General features: G+C 37.7%; 1 protein-coding gene across 1 annotated transcript in view; it reads left to right on the plus strand.

Annotated features, from left to right (window-relative positions):
- Window positions 1–373: 373 nt before the first annotated feature.
- The window catches only part of CSRP1 (cysteine and glycine rich protein 1), a 325,730-nt gene continuing 310,867 nt past the window's right edge, over window positions 374–15,236 (plus strand). Inside the window, exon 1 of the mRNA XM_044076518.1 lies at window positions 374–520. The gene's annotated coding sequence lies outside the window, so the exon portion shown is untranslated. The remainder of the gene's footprint in view (window positions 521–15,236) is intronic.

The raw sequence follows: 15,236 nt of genomic DNA on the forward strand, positions 1-15,236 counted from the left end.
GTGACAGCTGGATGTTTCCAACTACACTAGTTCTGTGGAAGGATGCAGCAGCAGTATGCATTTTGCAAACAGTGTTAAGTGGCACATCTGAAAGCTGAAGAAGCCGAATAAGCAGGAATGATAGAAACAGATTAAAATAAGTAATAACTGTCCTGTCAGACAGCTGCGTTCCTCAAGCACTGAATAATTCTGTCAGTAGCTCATAAACCCACAGTTTGCTTAGAAAATCACTGTCTTTCTGCTGAGAGAGAAAGAGAGAGAGAGGAGGAGGAGGTTGGGTGTGTCAAGAGATTCATTTCAGAAGCAGATTAATTGTTTTTTTTGTGCTTTGGGGCTGGTCTGCTGTGCTGCATGACATCAGCTGTAGTGCTGTGTGCAATTCTTGTACTCTAAAGCAGTGAGGCAACTAACTGTACAGCTGTTTTGCTCACAGTAGAGAAGAGCCACTTCTTACCTGGACCAAACACAAGCGTCAGCACAGAGGTACCAGTAATACATACCAGAAACAGACTACTGCCAGGTAACCATTTATGAATCTTTGTGCAGACATCCAGCATGTTTCTGTGTTAATGTGCAATAACTGGGGGCAGAGATTAGAGCACTGCAGGCTCCTCAGTGCTGGGAAATGTAGGTTATCTGGGTGTGTTCATCCAGTACACCGTGAAAGCTATTTCATGTTAAACAACAACTTGTATGTTTTTGCCAGTAATGGAAAGAAACGAATCTTAAATGCAGTTACCAGAGAACTATTATAGAAAACTCAATTGGCCATTTCTTTAGAAATGTGTGGTTTGCAAGTAGGTTTCATGATGCAAAAGGTTAAAAGTACCATAGATGCAGTCTGTAGTGAAAACTGACACCCATTTTTATATGCACACATTTGTCCTTGTTTTATTTTTCTTCAGAGTAAATACTAAAGATTGACATAGCTCTGGGTAAAGTATCACAGCTGATGAGAGGGACAAAGTATTTTTTGTTAACTTTTAATAAGGTATTACTACTTTTCTCTGTCATTAAGTTCCTTTTGATGGAAAGATCAGAAGAATCACATTATAATTTGTTAGATTTTGTTCTACAGGGCGTGTACTACACAGAGGGACCAGACTTTCAGAAAGGAATTACCATACGCCTGTGATCTTGTCATGAGTTTTTAATCTTTCATAAGAGAACATAACTTCCTGGATAAGTGCACAAGCTACAACTTGGTGGCCACTAAAGGAACAGACAGTAACTGAGCTGTTTTACAAACTAGCCTTCCATGTTAGTTTATTCAAGCAGACAATAGTGCCTTTTTTCAAGTAAAAGACACAGTTAATAATGTTTTTGATGTGGGTGAGTATACTCAGTCTACAACAATTTAATTACATAAGCAAAGGAAAGGCTACATTTCTATGTATTTTAAATAATGTTTGCTTAAGCGTAGAACTAGAACTTCTAATGTTCTAGTTTTAAATAAACTGTATTTTTACTATATAGATTACATACATAATGTACTTTTTATCAGTTAGCTGCATCTTGACAACAGATATTTCTGTTTGATTGCAGTTAAAAGTACTTTGGGTACCAAATTTCTCCATGCGTAGTGATTTGTCTCAACAGTAATGTATGAAGGGATGCAGAAAAGGGTGAAATGAGACTGGTGAGGAAGAGGGACAAATGGACTTACAATGAGCCCAGCCCTTTTTCGTCTCTTCATAGCAGACAATACCCAGTGGCTTAAAAACAAGTTAGCTGTTCACTTACAGTGCAGAGACAAGGATAGTGGTATTCAACAAGAGTGACAGTTTACAGGAATTTCAGAGCACAGGCAAAATGTACTTATTTATTTGCTTTTGTTTACTGGGAAAGTCCATCTGGGAACTGAAAAAACAATTTTCATTGGAGGTCTGGGGAGTAAAGCTCCAAAAAAAGGAAGTGGAATGGGGAAACTGATGTCGTTTGTGGAAAAGAACCCTAGAAGGTAGTGTAAGTTGAAAAGAGGGGAAGGAGGACTGTAACTAGGGGGCCCATAGTAATACCTAAGCTAAAGTATCAGCTGTGACAGAGTATCAAGTGAGGACAACCTTGTGCTGCTAGCTGCAGAGAAGTGTTTATTCTGTGCTATTTTGCAGACAATGTGCATAGTATAAAGCATATTACTGCTAATTGTATCATAAGAGAACAACAGCCTTCATAGAAGGGCTTCACAGCAGGATAACACATATTGTGACAAATCTAGCAATTTGGCTCAAGAAGGAAAATTAAAATATTGTGTCTGGTTACCTACGAGCACAACATACAGCTGTTTGAAAAAAAATGGAAGAATGCAGCTGAAGTGTGAAGGATGGGTGACCTGCAGGGATAGTGAGTGGCATATAAAAATGTGGCAACTTCAAAAATGGATGTGTGAACATTTTACAGTACAGAAAAGGTTATGGTCACTAGAATCCTCTTCGTGGTGGCTGATAGAAAATGAAACATCAGCTGGTGTATACTTTGCAACTGTCCAAATTTTCGCAGAATGCCCAGATTTTTACATCTTATTTTAAATCTGTTCCTCATAAAATTTGAATTTTTTGAGCAACTTATTGAGAAATTAAGTCACTAAATAATGACAGGCATTTGAGTGTCAGACTTCATATCCTTCAGAAAATGCATACTAATGCAAAACCTGTTATCCTAGCAACTTTGTAAGTTTACAGGAGCAATATTTAGTCTGTCCCTATTTTTGAGCGTTTGTCCTCTGTTATTTCAAGCTTTGTCCAGATTTCTTGTGCTAAGACATTGAGAGGTATGAGCTGGTATCAGAAGTGTTTGGGGTGGCTAGAAGGGTGTGTCAGGTGGAGGGAAGGTGTACTACAACTAACTACCTCACTGGAGCAGCCTCAGTACATTACCAGTCTCCTTTCACAGGAAATCCTCACCAGTTCATATCATACTGGTTAGTCTCACTTGATGTTTACTTATTCATTTAATATTGTTCTCTTGTTAAGCTCCCATGAGCCAGAAGCTCTTTGTGTAAGACAGATGCAGGGAACATATATCCCTGAAGCAACTGTACACATTTTAATAGGGTATCTGAATTTATGCACAGTAAGAAAATGTAAAAATTCAGCAGTGAATACATTAACTTTGCATCATACTTGGCCACAGTTGTCAACCCCTCAGTGTAGGAATCGGGGACAAAGCCAAAAATAATAATAGACCAATCAGGGATAGACATTAAATATTGTTCTTACATACTTAGAAAGTTGCTATAATAACAGGTTTTTCATTCAAATGCATTTTCTGAAGGACATGAAGTCTTAACTTGAAATATCTGGAATTATTCAATGACTGTAATCCTCACAAAATGCCACAAAACCACACATTTTACAAGGAACAGACCAAAAACATGAGGCAAAGTAAAGGACAGGTGACAGCTATGTCTGGCTTTCAGTTCCAGATGAAATTAATTATTGAGTTATGTATATCTAAAGTAAACAGATTACCTTTAAATATGAGCATTAAATACAACTCCTAAGAGCTCCACTACAAGTTTTCACGCTACCTTAGGTGCAGCATGTTTAGTTAGAAAATGCCAGTGTGCAGTTCTGCTGTTTGAGATGTACAGCCAGAAAGACTGGTAACTTAACAAAAGCACAGCCAAGTTTACTGAAAGCAGACATCCATAATGTTGAGCTACTGTTAGCAGAAAGGTACTTGTTGTTACATAACAAAACAGTCAACAAAGTCAAACATTATATATTAATGGAAAGGCAACAGCACATGAGAACCAACTTTCTACATCTGATAGGAAGACTGTCCTCTGAGATAAGTACTATGCCATCTTGTTGAGTGCAGTAATCTGTGACTTTCTGAATTAAGTGCTACGAGCTTTTAAACATGCTGATTATTGTAAATGAGGAAAGGATACTTTTTTATTTTAATCCCTGGATAGCTGGCGGAAGTGCAAACAAAATAGAGAGCGGGTGTGTTTGTGTGCGTGCACTTTTTATCTGGCATTTTACGGAAAGTTTAAATTCAGGGCCTCCTTTTAAAAATAAGCTTAGTCCCTGCCAATGTGTTTTAGGAGTCTGAAAATTCTTAAAATGCCTAAGTTTGATTTTGTATGACATTACTCAACATGTTTTAGAAATGAATAACATTTGTGTTCAAAGATTCTTAATATACTTAAGCTTGCCTTTGCATAACATTGCTTTGCATTTAACTGTTGAGGTCTGCTTGCTTTATACTACTGTCATGTTGTATAGCCAGACCTTTGTTCTGAGTTTTAACATTTACTGTTCAATATTTAATACCTTTAGGCAGCCACCTTGACTCCTCTTTTATTTATTTGTTTGTTTGTTTCAATTTGGTCACATCAGCCCAATTTCAGTCTCAGCCAGGATAAAGTACAAAAGAACCAAATAAGGTAATTACAGTAAGAAGAATAAAGAAACAGTTGGAGTACTGATATGTTATTACAATATAGCAGGCAGTACATGGAAAAGCAAATGAATTATTTGAACAGTATACAGTGAATTAAAAGTGCAGTTCCAGACAGTATCTAGTTACAGGAACATGTCTGTTCAGCATGTTAAGGAGAGGAAGACACTACTGAACCCCTTGAGTAACATTCTTTTAGAGGGTTATACTGGTGTTACACCTGTTTGTTATGAAACCCTTGAGTAACATTCTTTTAGAGGGTTATACTGGTGTTACACCTATTTGTTATGAAACCCTTGAGTAACATTCTTTTAGAGGGTTATACTGGTGTTACACCTGTTTGTTATGAAACCCTTGAGTAACATTCTTTTAGAGGGTTATACTGGTGTTACACCTATTTGTTATGAAACCCTTGAGTAACATTCTTTTAGAGGGTTATACTGGTGTTACACCTGTTTGTTATGAAACCCTTGAGTAACATTCTTTTAGAGGGTTATACTGGTGTTACACCTATTTGTTATGAAACCCTTGAGTAACATTCTTTTAGAGTGTTATACTGGTGTTACACCTATTTGTTATGAAACCCTTGAGTAACATTCTTTTAGAGGGTTATACTGGTGTTACACCTGTTTGTTATGAAACCCTTGAGTAACATTCTTTTAGAGTGTTATACTGGTGTTACACCTGTTTGTTATGAAACCCTTGAGTAACATTCTTTTAGAGTGTTATACTGGTGTTACACCTATTTGTTATGAAACCCTTGAGTAACATTCTTTTAGAGGGTTATACTGGTGTTACACCTGTTTGTTATGAAACCCTTGAGTAACATTCTTTTAGAGTGTTATACTGGTGTTACACCTATTTGTTATGAAACCCTTGAGTAACATTCTTTTAGAGGGTTATACTGGTGTTACACCTATTTGTTATGAAACCCTTGAGTAACATTCTTTTAGAGGGTTATACTGGTGTTACACCTGTTTGATATGAAACCCTTGAGTAACATTCTTTTAGAGGGTTATACTGGTGTTACACCTGTTTGTTATGAAACCCTTGAGTAACATTCTTTTAGAGGGTTATACTGGTGTTACACCTATTTGTTATGAAACCCTTGAGTAACATTCTTTTAGAGTGTTATACTGGTGTTACACCTATTTGTTATGAAACCCTTGAGTAACATTCTTTTAGAGTGTTATACTGGTGTTACACCTGTTTGTTATGAAACCCTTGAGTAACATTCTTTTAGAGTGTTATACTGGTGTTACACCTGTTTGTTATGAAACCCTTGAGTAACATTCTTTTAGAGTGTTATACTGGTGTTACACCTGTTTGTTATGAAACCCTTGAGTAACATTCTTTTAGAGTGTTATACTGGTGTTACACCTGTTTGTTATGAAACCCTTGAGTAACATTCTTTTAGAGTGTTATACTGGTGTTACACCTGTTTGTTATGAAACCCTTGAGTAACATTCTTTAGAGGGTTATACTGGTGTTACACCTGTTTGTTATGAAACCCTTGAGTAACATTCTTTTAGAGTGTTATACTGGTGTTACACCTGTTTGTTATGAAACCCTTGAGTAACATTCTTTTAGAGGGTTATACTGGTGTTACACCTGTTTGTTATGAAACCCTTGAGTAACATTCTTTTAGAGTGTTATACTGGTGTTACACCTATTTGTTATGAAACCCTTGAGTAACATTCTTTTAGAGTGTTATACTGGTGTTACACCTATTTCTTAAGGTTTGCTTTTGTCCAGAGAACTTTGGTAATTTGTTTGCTGGTTTGGACTTTTATTTACTGGATTGTATTCTTTCTATGTGAAATACTAGAGAAGAAACAATTTACTGATTAATTTTGGGGCAAAAGAGGACTCCAGTGGAGAGAAGTAAGTCTGTGATGAAAAGAAGTCTTTTGAAAGTGCATGATACATCTAGTCCTAGTAAGTAGGAGAGTGGTCACTAGCACTGCCTACCTTAACACCAGCACATTGAATATGGTCAGGGTTACTGATTTTTATTCCTGTTACATATGCTTTTATGCCTAACATTTTGATGCTTCTGATGCTAATGGATATGACCTAACAGAAGTCTTTGATAATATGGTCTGCATGATAACACCTATCCTTTTTTGCCAGTAACTTTTTAAAATACTAGAATAAACAGCTTGAGGTTTAATATTACCTAAAAGCCCAGGTACTACTGCAGGTTGGTTTTTGAAAACACTTTGCCAAAATGCACATATGTGAATTAGCTCTTCCTGTTTATGACACAATCCATGCTGTTTTCAGTCATACAGATGGATAGTGAGAAGAATAAAAGGGCACTTGCACGTGTGTGTGTGTGTGTGTGTGTGTATGCTTGTGCATCTGTTTTTGTAATATATACATAATTATGTCACAATGTGTCAAACTAACCATACTGTGAACTCGCAATTGTTAGAGGACTCACCCCAACAACACTATCATCAAACTTCACAGTCACTGACATCTGTAATTTAAGAAACAGTGTTAAACATAACCAAACTCTATTATGTAATTTATATACACCATATCCCTGGTTGCACAAATACGAACAAGGGAGATCACCCAAAACAAATTTATCATTGCCAGCGGAGATGTATAAACTGCACTGGCACTGACTTCATCTCCTAACCAACCATACCAGACCACAAGTAAAACGGTACAAAACGGAATAAAATTAAGAAGCAAATGAGCACCACATCACATATAAACATTCGGCATATCTCTACTGTTCCACATCCTACATATCAGCATACTTAATCTTTTGACAAATTCTACTTCAGTCAAATACATACCTGCATGCATTGCATCTAACATTAGACTGAGCAACTGCCCAACATCCATATATGAATTTATTATAGAGTCCTATCACTAGATCAAACATGGGCTAGCAGAAGGAACAATTCCAACTGCCCAATATTGCAAGCCACAATTACAAGTAGAAGATAATGCTAAAATTGTCAGAAATACTGAATATTATAGTATTCAGAGTGTGTGTATGCAGGTGTGTGTTGTCATGTTTACTGTTAGGTTAAGGATAGGGCTAGTGTAAGTTGTGTGAGTGTCTTGTTTACTCTTAGGGCTAGGCTCATAGGTTCATAGGTGTGTACTAGGGTAATGCCCCTGGGGCATTAACAAGCTGAGCCCATAGGATTACCCTGGCATCATGCCACCCAACCTTAGTTCCCAGTGCCTCTGTCAAGTAAAACCACTGGAGTGATCCCTGGGGTGAATTTTCTATGTAATGTAATGTGTGGTAGTTTAGTGATAGGGATAGGGATAATGTAATGTGTGGTGTGGGTGTCTTGTTTAGTGTTACATATAGGGATAATGTAATGTGTGGTGTGGGTCTCTTGTTCAGTGTTAGGGATAGGAATAATGTAATGTGTGGTGTGGGTGTCTTGTTTAGTGTTAGGGATAGGAATAATGTAATGTGTGGTGTGAGTGTCTTGTTTAGTGTTAGAGATTATGTAATGTGTGGTGTGGGTGTCTTGTTTAGTGTTAGGGATAGGGATAATGTAATGTGTGGTGTGGGTGTCTTGTTTAGTGTTGCAGATAGGGATAATGTGATGTGTGGTGTGGGTGTCTTGTTTAGTGTTATGGATAGGGATAATGTAATGTGTGGTGTGGGTGTCTTGTTTAGTGTTACAGATAGGGATAATGTAATGTGTGGTGTGGGTGTCTTGTTTAGTGTTAGAGATAGGGATAATGTGATGTGTGGTGTGGGTGTCTTGTTTAGTGTTACAGATAGGGATAATGTGATGTGTGGTGTGGGTGTCTTGTTTAGTGTTAGGGATAGGAATAATGTAATGTGTGGTGTGGGTGTCTTGTTTAGTGTTGCAGATAGGGATAATGTGATGTGTGGTGTGGGTGTCTTGTTTAGTGTTATGGATAGGGATAATGTAATGTGTGGTGTGGGTGTCTTGTTTAGTGTTACAGATAGGGATAATGTGATTTGTGGTGTGGGTGTCTTGTTTAGTGTTAGGGATAGGGATAATGTAATGTGTGGTGTGGGTGTCTTGTTTAGTGTTACAGATAGGGATAATGTGATGTGTGGTGTGGGTGTCTTGTTTAGTGTTACAGATAGGGATAATGTGATGTGTGGTGTGGGTGTCTTGTTTAGAGTTAGGGATAGGAATAATGTAATGTGTGGTGTGGGTGTATTGTTTAGTGCTACAGATAGGGATAATGTAATGTGTGGTGTGGGTGTCCTGTTTAGTGTTACGGATAGGTATAATGTAATGTGTGGTGTGGGTGTCTTGTTTAGTGTTATGGATAGGGATAATGTGATGTCTGGTGTGGGTGTCTTGTTTAGTGTTACAGATAGGGATAATGTGATGTGTGGTGTGGGTGTCTTGTTTAGTGTTACAGATGGGGATAATGTGATGTGTGGTGTGGGTGTCTTGTTTAGTGTTACAGATAGCGATAATGTAAAGTGCGGTGTGGGTGTCTTCTTTAGTGTTAGGGATAGGGATAATGTGTGGTGTGGGGTGTCTTGTTTAGTGTTACAGATAGGGATAATGTGATGTGTGGTGTGAGTGTCTTGTTTAGTGTTACAGATAGGGATAATGTGACGTGTGGTGTGAGTGTCTTGTTTAGTGTTACAGATAGGGATAATGTGATGTGTGGCGTGGGTGTCTTGTTTAGTGTTAGGAATAGGGATAATGTGATGTGTGGTTTGGGTGTCTTGTTTAGTGTTACAGATAGGGATCATGTGATGTGTGGTGTGGGTGTCTTGTTTAGTGTTACAGATAGGGATAATGTGATTTGTGGTGTGGGTGTCTTGTTTTGTGTTAGGGATAGGGATAATGTAATGTGGTGTGGGTGTCTTGTTTAGTGTTGCAGATAGGGATAATGTGATTTGTGGTGTGGGTGTCTTGTTTAGTGTTAGGGATAGGGATAATGTAATGTGTTGTGTGGGTGTCTTGTTTAGTGTTACAGATAGGGATAATGTGATGTGTGGTGTGGGTGTCTTGTTTAGTGTTACAGATAGGGATAATGTGATGTGTGGTGTGGGTGTCTTGTTTAGTGTTACAGATAGGGATAATGTGATGTGTGGTGTGGGTGTCTTGTTTAGTGTTACAGATAGGGATAATGTGATGTGTGGTGTGGGTGCCTTGTTTAGTGTTAGGGATAGGGATAATGTGATGTCTGCTGTGGGTGTCTTGTTTTGTGTTACAGATAGGGATAATGTGATGTGTGGTGTAGGTGTCTTGTTTAGTGTTACAGGTAGGGATAATGTAATGTGTGGTGTGGGTGTCTTGTTTAGTGTTAAGGATAGTAATAATGTGATGTGTGGTGTGGGTGTCTTGTTTAGTGTTACAGATAGGGATAATGTAATGTGTGGTGTGGGTGTCCTGTTTAGTGTTAGGGATAGGGATAATGTAATGTGTGGTGTGGGTATCTTGTTTAGTGTTACAGATAGGGATAATGTGATGTGTGGTGTATGTGTCTTGTTTAGTGTTACAGATGGGGATAATGTGATGTGTGGTGTGGGTGTTTTGTTTAGTGTTAGAGATTATGTAATGTGTGGTGTAGGTGTCTTGTTTACTGTTAAGATTAGCAATAGTGTTAGTGTTGTACTGCATTACCCTTATTCATGTGTACTGATCCAAACTCCAGCCTGTCCATAAAGCTAATCCTACCCCTAAGATTTCGGTTCACCATAGAAGCACCTGTTTAACTATCCCCTTTACTTCTTTATCCCATACATCCTACTTCTCACTTTTTATGAAATCATAAGAGACATGATGTCTGGAACATTCCTCACAGTTTCTTTGTGCAATAATTATGGAAAAAGGCAAAAATTAAAAGGTCCAAATGCCACAACCAAGGACAGCTTTAAATGTTACTCTAATTCACTTAAAAAAGCTAACAGTGCAAAAATATTTGCATTAACATGCTTTTTCGGAAGAATAAAAAGTACTAAAACTCTGTAATCCTCAGGTATATCTGTCAAAGTGCCCAGATTTTCGCAGAATGTCTACATTTTTACCTCATATTGTTGATCTGTTCCTCATAAAATCTCTGGCATTCTGGCAAATCTCTGAGGACTGAGGCCACTAAATAATGACAGACATTTGAGTTGCAGACTTCACATCCTTCAGAAAATGCATGCTAAAACAAAAACTGTTATTCTACCAACGTTCTATGTTTACAAAGGCAATAATTAAAATTTGTCCCTGATTTTGGGCCTTCACCCCCATTCGTTTTGACTTTGGTATATTTCATGTGCAAAGAGATTGAGAGGTATATCTCAGTGTCAGTGATTTCCCAGAAAATCACATATTTTATGAGGAACAGTCAAATAACACTTCTTTCTATGTTAGAGAAATAATTATCATTATTTATCAAATTTTCCTTCATGAGTGCTCCAGATCATGTACCCAAAACTGCCAGTAGGGGTGCTCTGTGGTGTTGCTTACTTACTAACTCCTGCAGAAAACTCCAACATTTGGCTGCCATACAGATTTTTAAATTAAATGTACAGAACACTTTAGAATGAATCATTCTGTCTAGCAAAAGTGTTCAGTGTTACTTTACATCGAGTTAACTGCTGTCTTTTCTTATATTTGTACTTCTGTTTGCGACATCTGTAAGGTTATTCTTTATTTGATACTTTCTTACCATTTTATTGTGCAGCACTGTATTCTCCTAACAAATGTCTAAAAGTAGACTGATTCTGATTACCAAAAAGAACAGTAACTTAAAATGTTAAGTACATAGGTCATGCAGAGAATTAGACAGTGCGGGATGAGTGAAAAAGGCCAGGAAGGAAGAAGAAAGGAAGGAAGATGGACTGCAAATGCCGTCCATTACTGGTCTCTGGTTTATGGAGATAAGCAGTTTCCGTGCAGTTAGAACACCTGCTTACCAGAAGCCTGTATCCAACGCTGCCTTCAACAGTGATTAGAGGTTCAGATGACAATCAACTACAGGGTTGTGAAGAAAATTATAACACCCTGTAGTAGCTGCAGTAGGCAGTGTCCATTAAGGGTGAGGATTGCAGGAAGATGGTGTGTGTGTGTGTGTGTGTGTGTGTGTGTGTGTGTGTGTGTGTGTGTGTGTGTGTGTGTGTGTGTGCGTGCACACGCACGTACACATGCACCAGGGCTGTAGTCATATCTTGATAAAATGTGCTGGAATCAATGGAATCAGAAAATCGATACCATATCTGAGTAATGGGAGCCAGTCACTGTCACACAGGTAAAGTAAATCTCTGTGTGACAATAGTTAACAGGAATGCTGGTAGCTGGCAACATCGCATGATGTACATTAACTGGTGTGTTAGTCATGTCACACACCTCATATTAATCTGATTGGAAGTGCATTATCTAGCAGCAGGGTCTCTGGCAGAATTTCTCCACAGTATTAGCACAACTGGACAAGTTCAATGAGTAACTAGAACAACTGTGCTCATGAAAGTGTTGACAGGAACATCCTGGGAGCTTTACATGGTGATTTCTGAAGCTACACTCCTCCTATCCACATATTAAACAGCAATACAACAGCATTACATTTCTGAATTTCTCCAGTACAGTGACTACTGGACAGCATCTGAATCTTTGACTCACAGGTTGAAATCACCACCACAAGCCACTTTATTGCCTGTACATTCTTAAATCAGTCTGTCACCCACCCACTCTGCTATAGGTTTAGTCCTCCAGGTATGTAAAGAGTTCTGTTTCCTATCAGAGTAATTACTTTACTGTGTTTCATGTAGGCAGCAGTTGTAAATAGATGATGTTCAATCAGAAACTTGAATGTAGTGCTGCAAATACTTACAAGTGTCTAGAAGATTGATGTTTTCATGTGTTGCATTATGCACTGTGAAATAAGCCATAAACTGCAGTGGTTCACAGTATATTTGCCTGCAATGCTACTGCTTCAATGTGTAGTATAAACTCTGCTCCCTTCAATGTAGCAGTCAGGAGGTAGACAGCCCCAAGTACTGGAGGGTATCACACTACAGACAGTGTGACATAAATCATTCTGACATCATATCAAAAGACACACTGGGCCTAATTCTAAAAGACTTGCTCTCTGTGTAATCGACCTTACTCCTGTCTATTACATAGGAGTAGTGTCACTTATACTGAAAGCAGGTCTTTTAGAATCTGGCCCTTGTATAAGCCTGTTTATAGACAATGCAGGTTTTCAGATTTGTGGCATTACATCATTGAAGGGTAGTCCCTCACCCTCAGTTAACTCCCGCTGTTTATGTAAATGCCCCCTTTTACCATATCTTGTTCCAAGTCTTTCTAGTAATATCAAAAACACCATTTTGCCATACCTACTACGTGTAAGTGAAAAAAAATCTCCAATCCTACTTGAAATCCTGCCACAGACTTAAGCCATCGATGTGTTACAATTCTGCACTAAGACAGTCACTGTACTCATTTTACATATACCCTTCACAAAGCTGAAGTAAGAGTTCCAGTCCCCTTCTCATCTGAGTCAATGAGCACCTGTTTAACCATTCAGCTTTTCTTAATACTTTCATTCTGTCTGCCCTTTTGTTTGCTGGTTTCATGTTTTGGAAGTATTTACTTTTTGCCAGAAAGTGCTGTTCTTGTAAATGTCTTACAGCATTAGAAATCTGTTATAAAATAAGTTATAGCAGCAGATACACAGGTGTATATATGTATGCCAGTCATTCCAGAGTAAGAAACTACATGCGGAATGATTTCACCATGCAGAGGTACGGAAGTAGAATACATAGTAGGGGGCAGATTTAAGCTAAAAGGAACCAAATCATCAGCTTTAGTGTTGAGACTATGAAGCATACCATCAGTGAATTAATTTACTAAATGGTTTATATATATATATATATATATATATATATATATATATATATATATATATAAAACAAAAATGTATTGCTGTCAACTGCTACAGATATGGCTACAGGGAACTCAGGAATCATACTAATGTGTGAAAATAAACAAACTATGTTATTTTATTTATTTTTTTTATTTTACAAGTAAGTAAGCTGGAGCTCTGAGGAACGTTATTAGTTATAACCTTATTATTACTGACTGATGAACTACAGAAGTATTATAAGGTACACAGTCTTATACATATTAAAATTACATACATACTACAAAATTTTGCAAATACTAAACAACAACAATAATAATAATACCCATGTGTTAATTAGGTAGGCCCACTGGACACACAGTCCCTTTTCAAGGACAAGCTGGGAACAATTTCTGGTTGTGACTTGTAGGCAAATGAGGGCTGAGGGAATCAAACCCTGTACCACAACAGCTAAAGCTAACAGCTTTAACCCACCGCACCAACTAAAGAGGAAGCGTAACATCAAAAGACATAGTACACCTCTGGAAAGGGTGCTACAACCATGTGCCATTGTGTCTCACTGAGTAGTACAAACAGTAAAGGCAATGCTGCTGTATGTATTTCAGTTAATAAGTGGTGGAAACTAACCGTTTAATGTGATGAGTCAGCTACTGTGAATAATTACAAAGGAATCACGATTCAGTCCAATACAAACAAGTCAGCACTAGAGACAATATCTAAAAAAAGCACCTTTCCATATCTGTGTCATTTTAGTTAACTCAAAAAATGGGAAGATTATGAAGCACAAGTTCTCTGTTCTGGGAAAGCCATGCAGTACAGATCTGGCTGAGTAACTGTCTCAGTATCAGTGCAGGCGTATGAAAACTGAGGGAGCCAAACTCAGCACTACAGCATTAAGTACAGTAATCGCTTGCAGCCGTAACTCCTTGTGCTACACTGTTAGACTAGTGTACAGTACGTGCTAACCAGGTTCATTAATTTTTGTACAGTTTAACATTAGATATGCCCCTGTCTGCAGATCAGTGCTGGAACAGCATCTCAGAGGAGAATACCAGTGAGGTGAGACACTGTATCAATATTTATTAGTGTTTTCAGCTCCTTAAAACTAAACAGGCTTATGGTATTTGGAAATTGCAGTTCACTTGCCAGGGAGCATGTTCGATATAAAGAGACTTATTGTCCATATAAGGCAAAAGCAGCATCTGTGGACAGCTGTTTATGAACACTTCAGTTAAGGAGTGGTTTGGCAGAGGTACGGTATGAGGCAAACAGGAAGCTGCTACTCGGTAACAAACAGACGAAAGTCCTTATCAGGAGCAGCACATTAGTCCCTCCCTTGTTTCTAAACATGCCTAATTTCTGAGACAACAGGACAAATATAGTAAAGTACCACAAAAGGCATTCATGCTAATGCACAGCCCTACAGGGTAAAAGCTAGCTATTCACATACTTATGTATCTCAAGGGTCATCATTACTTTTAATTACTTTTATTACTAATTTATACCAGTTACTCTACCAGATACATCTGTTTCTTCCTGACTCGCTAATGCCACATATAATTTATTTTTAATTCTTTGCTCTTTTCTCTTCATATTATCTTCATCCATTTTTGCATTATAATTCTTATATATATATATATATATATATATATATATATATATATATATATATATGTATGTATTCTAAATATTTAGTTTTGTATGCTTTTCTGCAATGCAGTTCTCTTAGCTTCATTTACTGTTCCATTATGTGCTTGACTCAGTTCCAGCATTTCACATTTTCCAGTATTCTGTTTAATCTATATTCTTGTATTGGGGATTTGTTTTTGCCTTCACTGTAAATGGCTTCTTCACAGCTTGACATTTCGGTGCAGTAAAGTAAAACAAATACCTAAATCTGGTTAGTGTAGTGCTACTGTGCATGCTACACCCTAATGTATGGTATTAAGCTGCCTGGGTTGTTCCTTACCATAATGGTCATTCTATGTGGG

Source organism: Protopterus annectens, chromosome 7.part0 (genome assembly GCF_019279795.1).
Source record: "Protopterus annectens isolate FY-2018-M chromosome 7.part0, PAN1.0, whole genome shotgun sequence".
Lineage (NCBI taxonomy): Eukaryota > Metazoa > Chordata > Ceratodontiformes > Protopteridae > Protopterus > Protopterus annectens.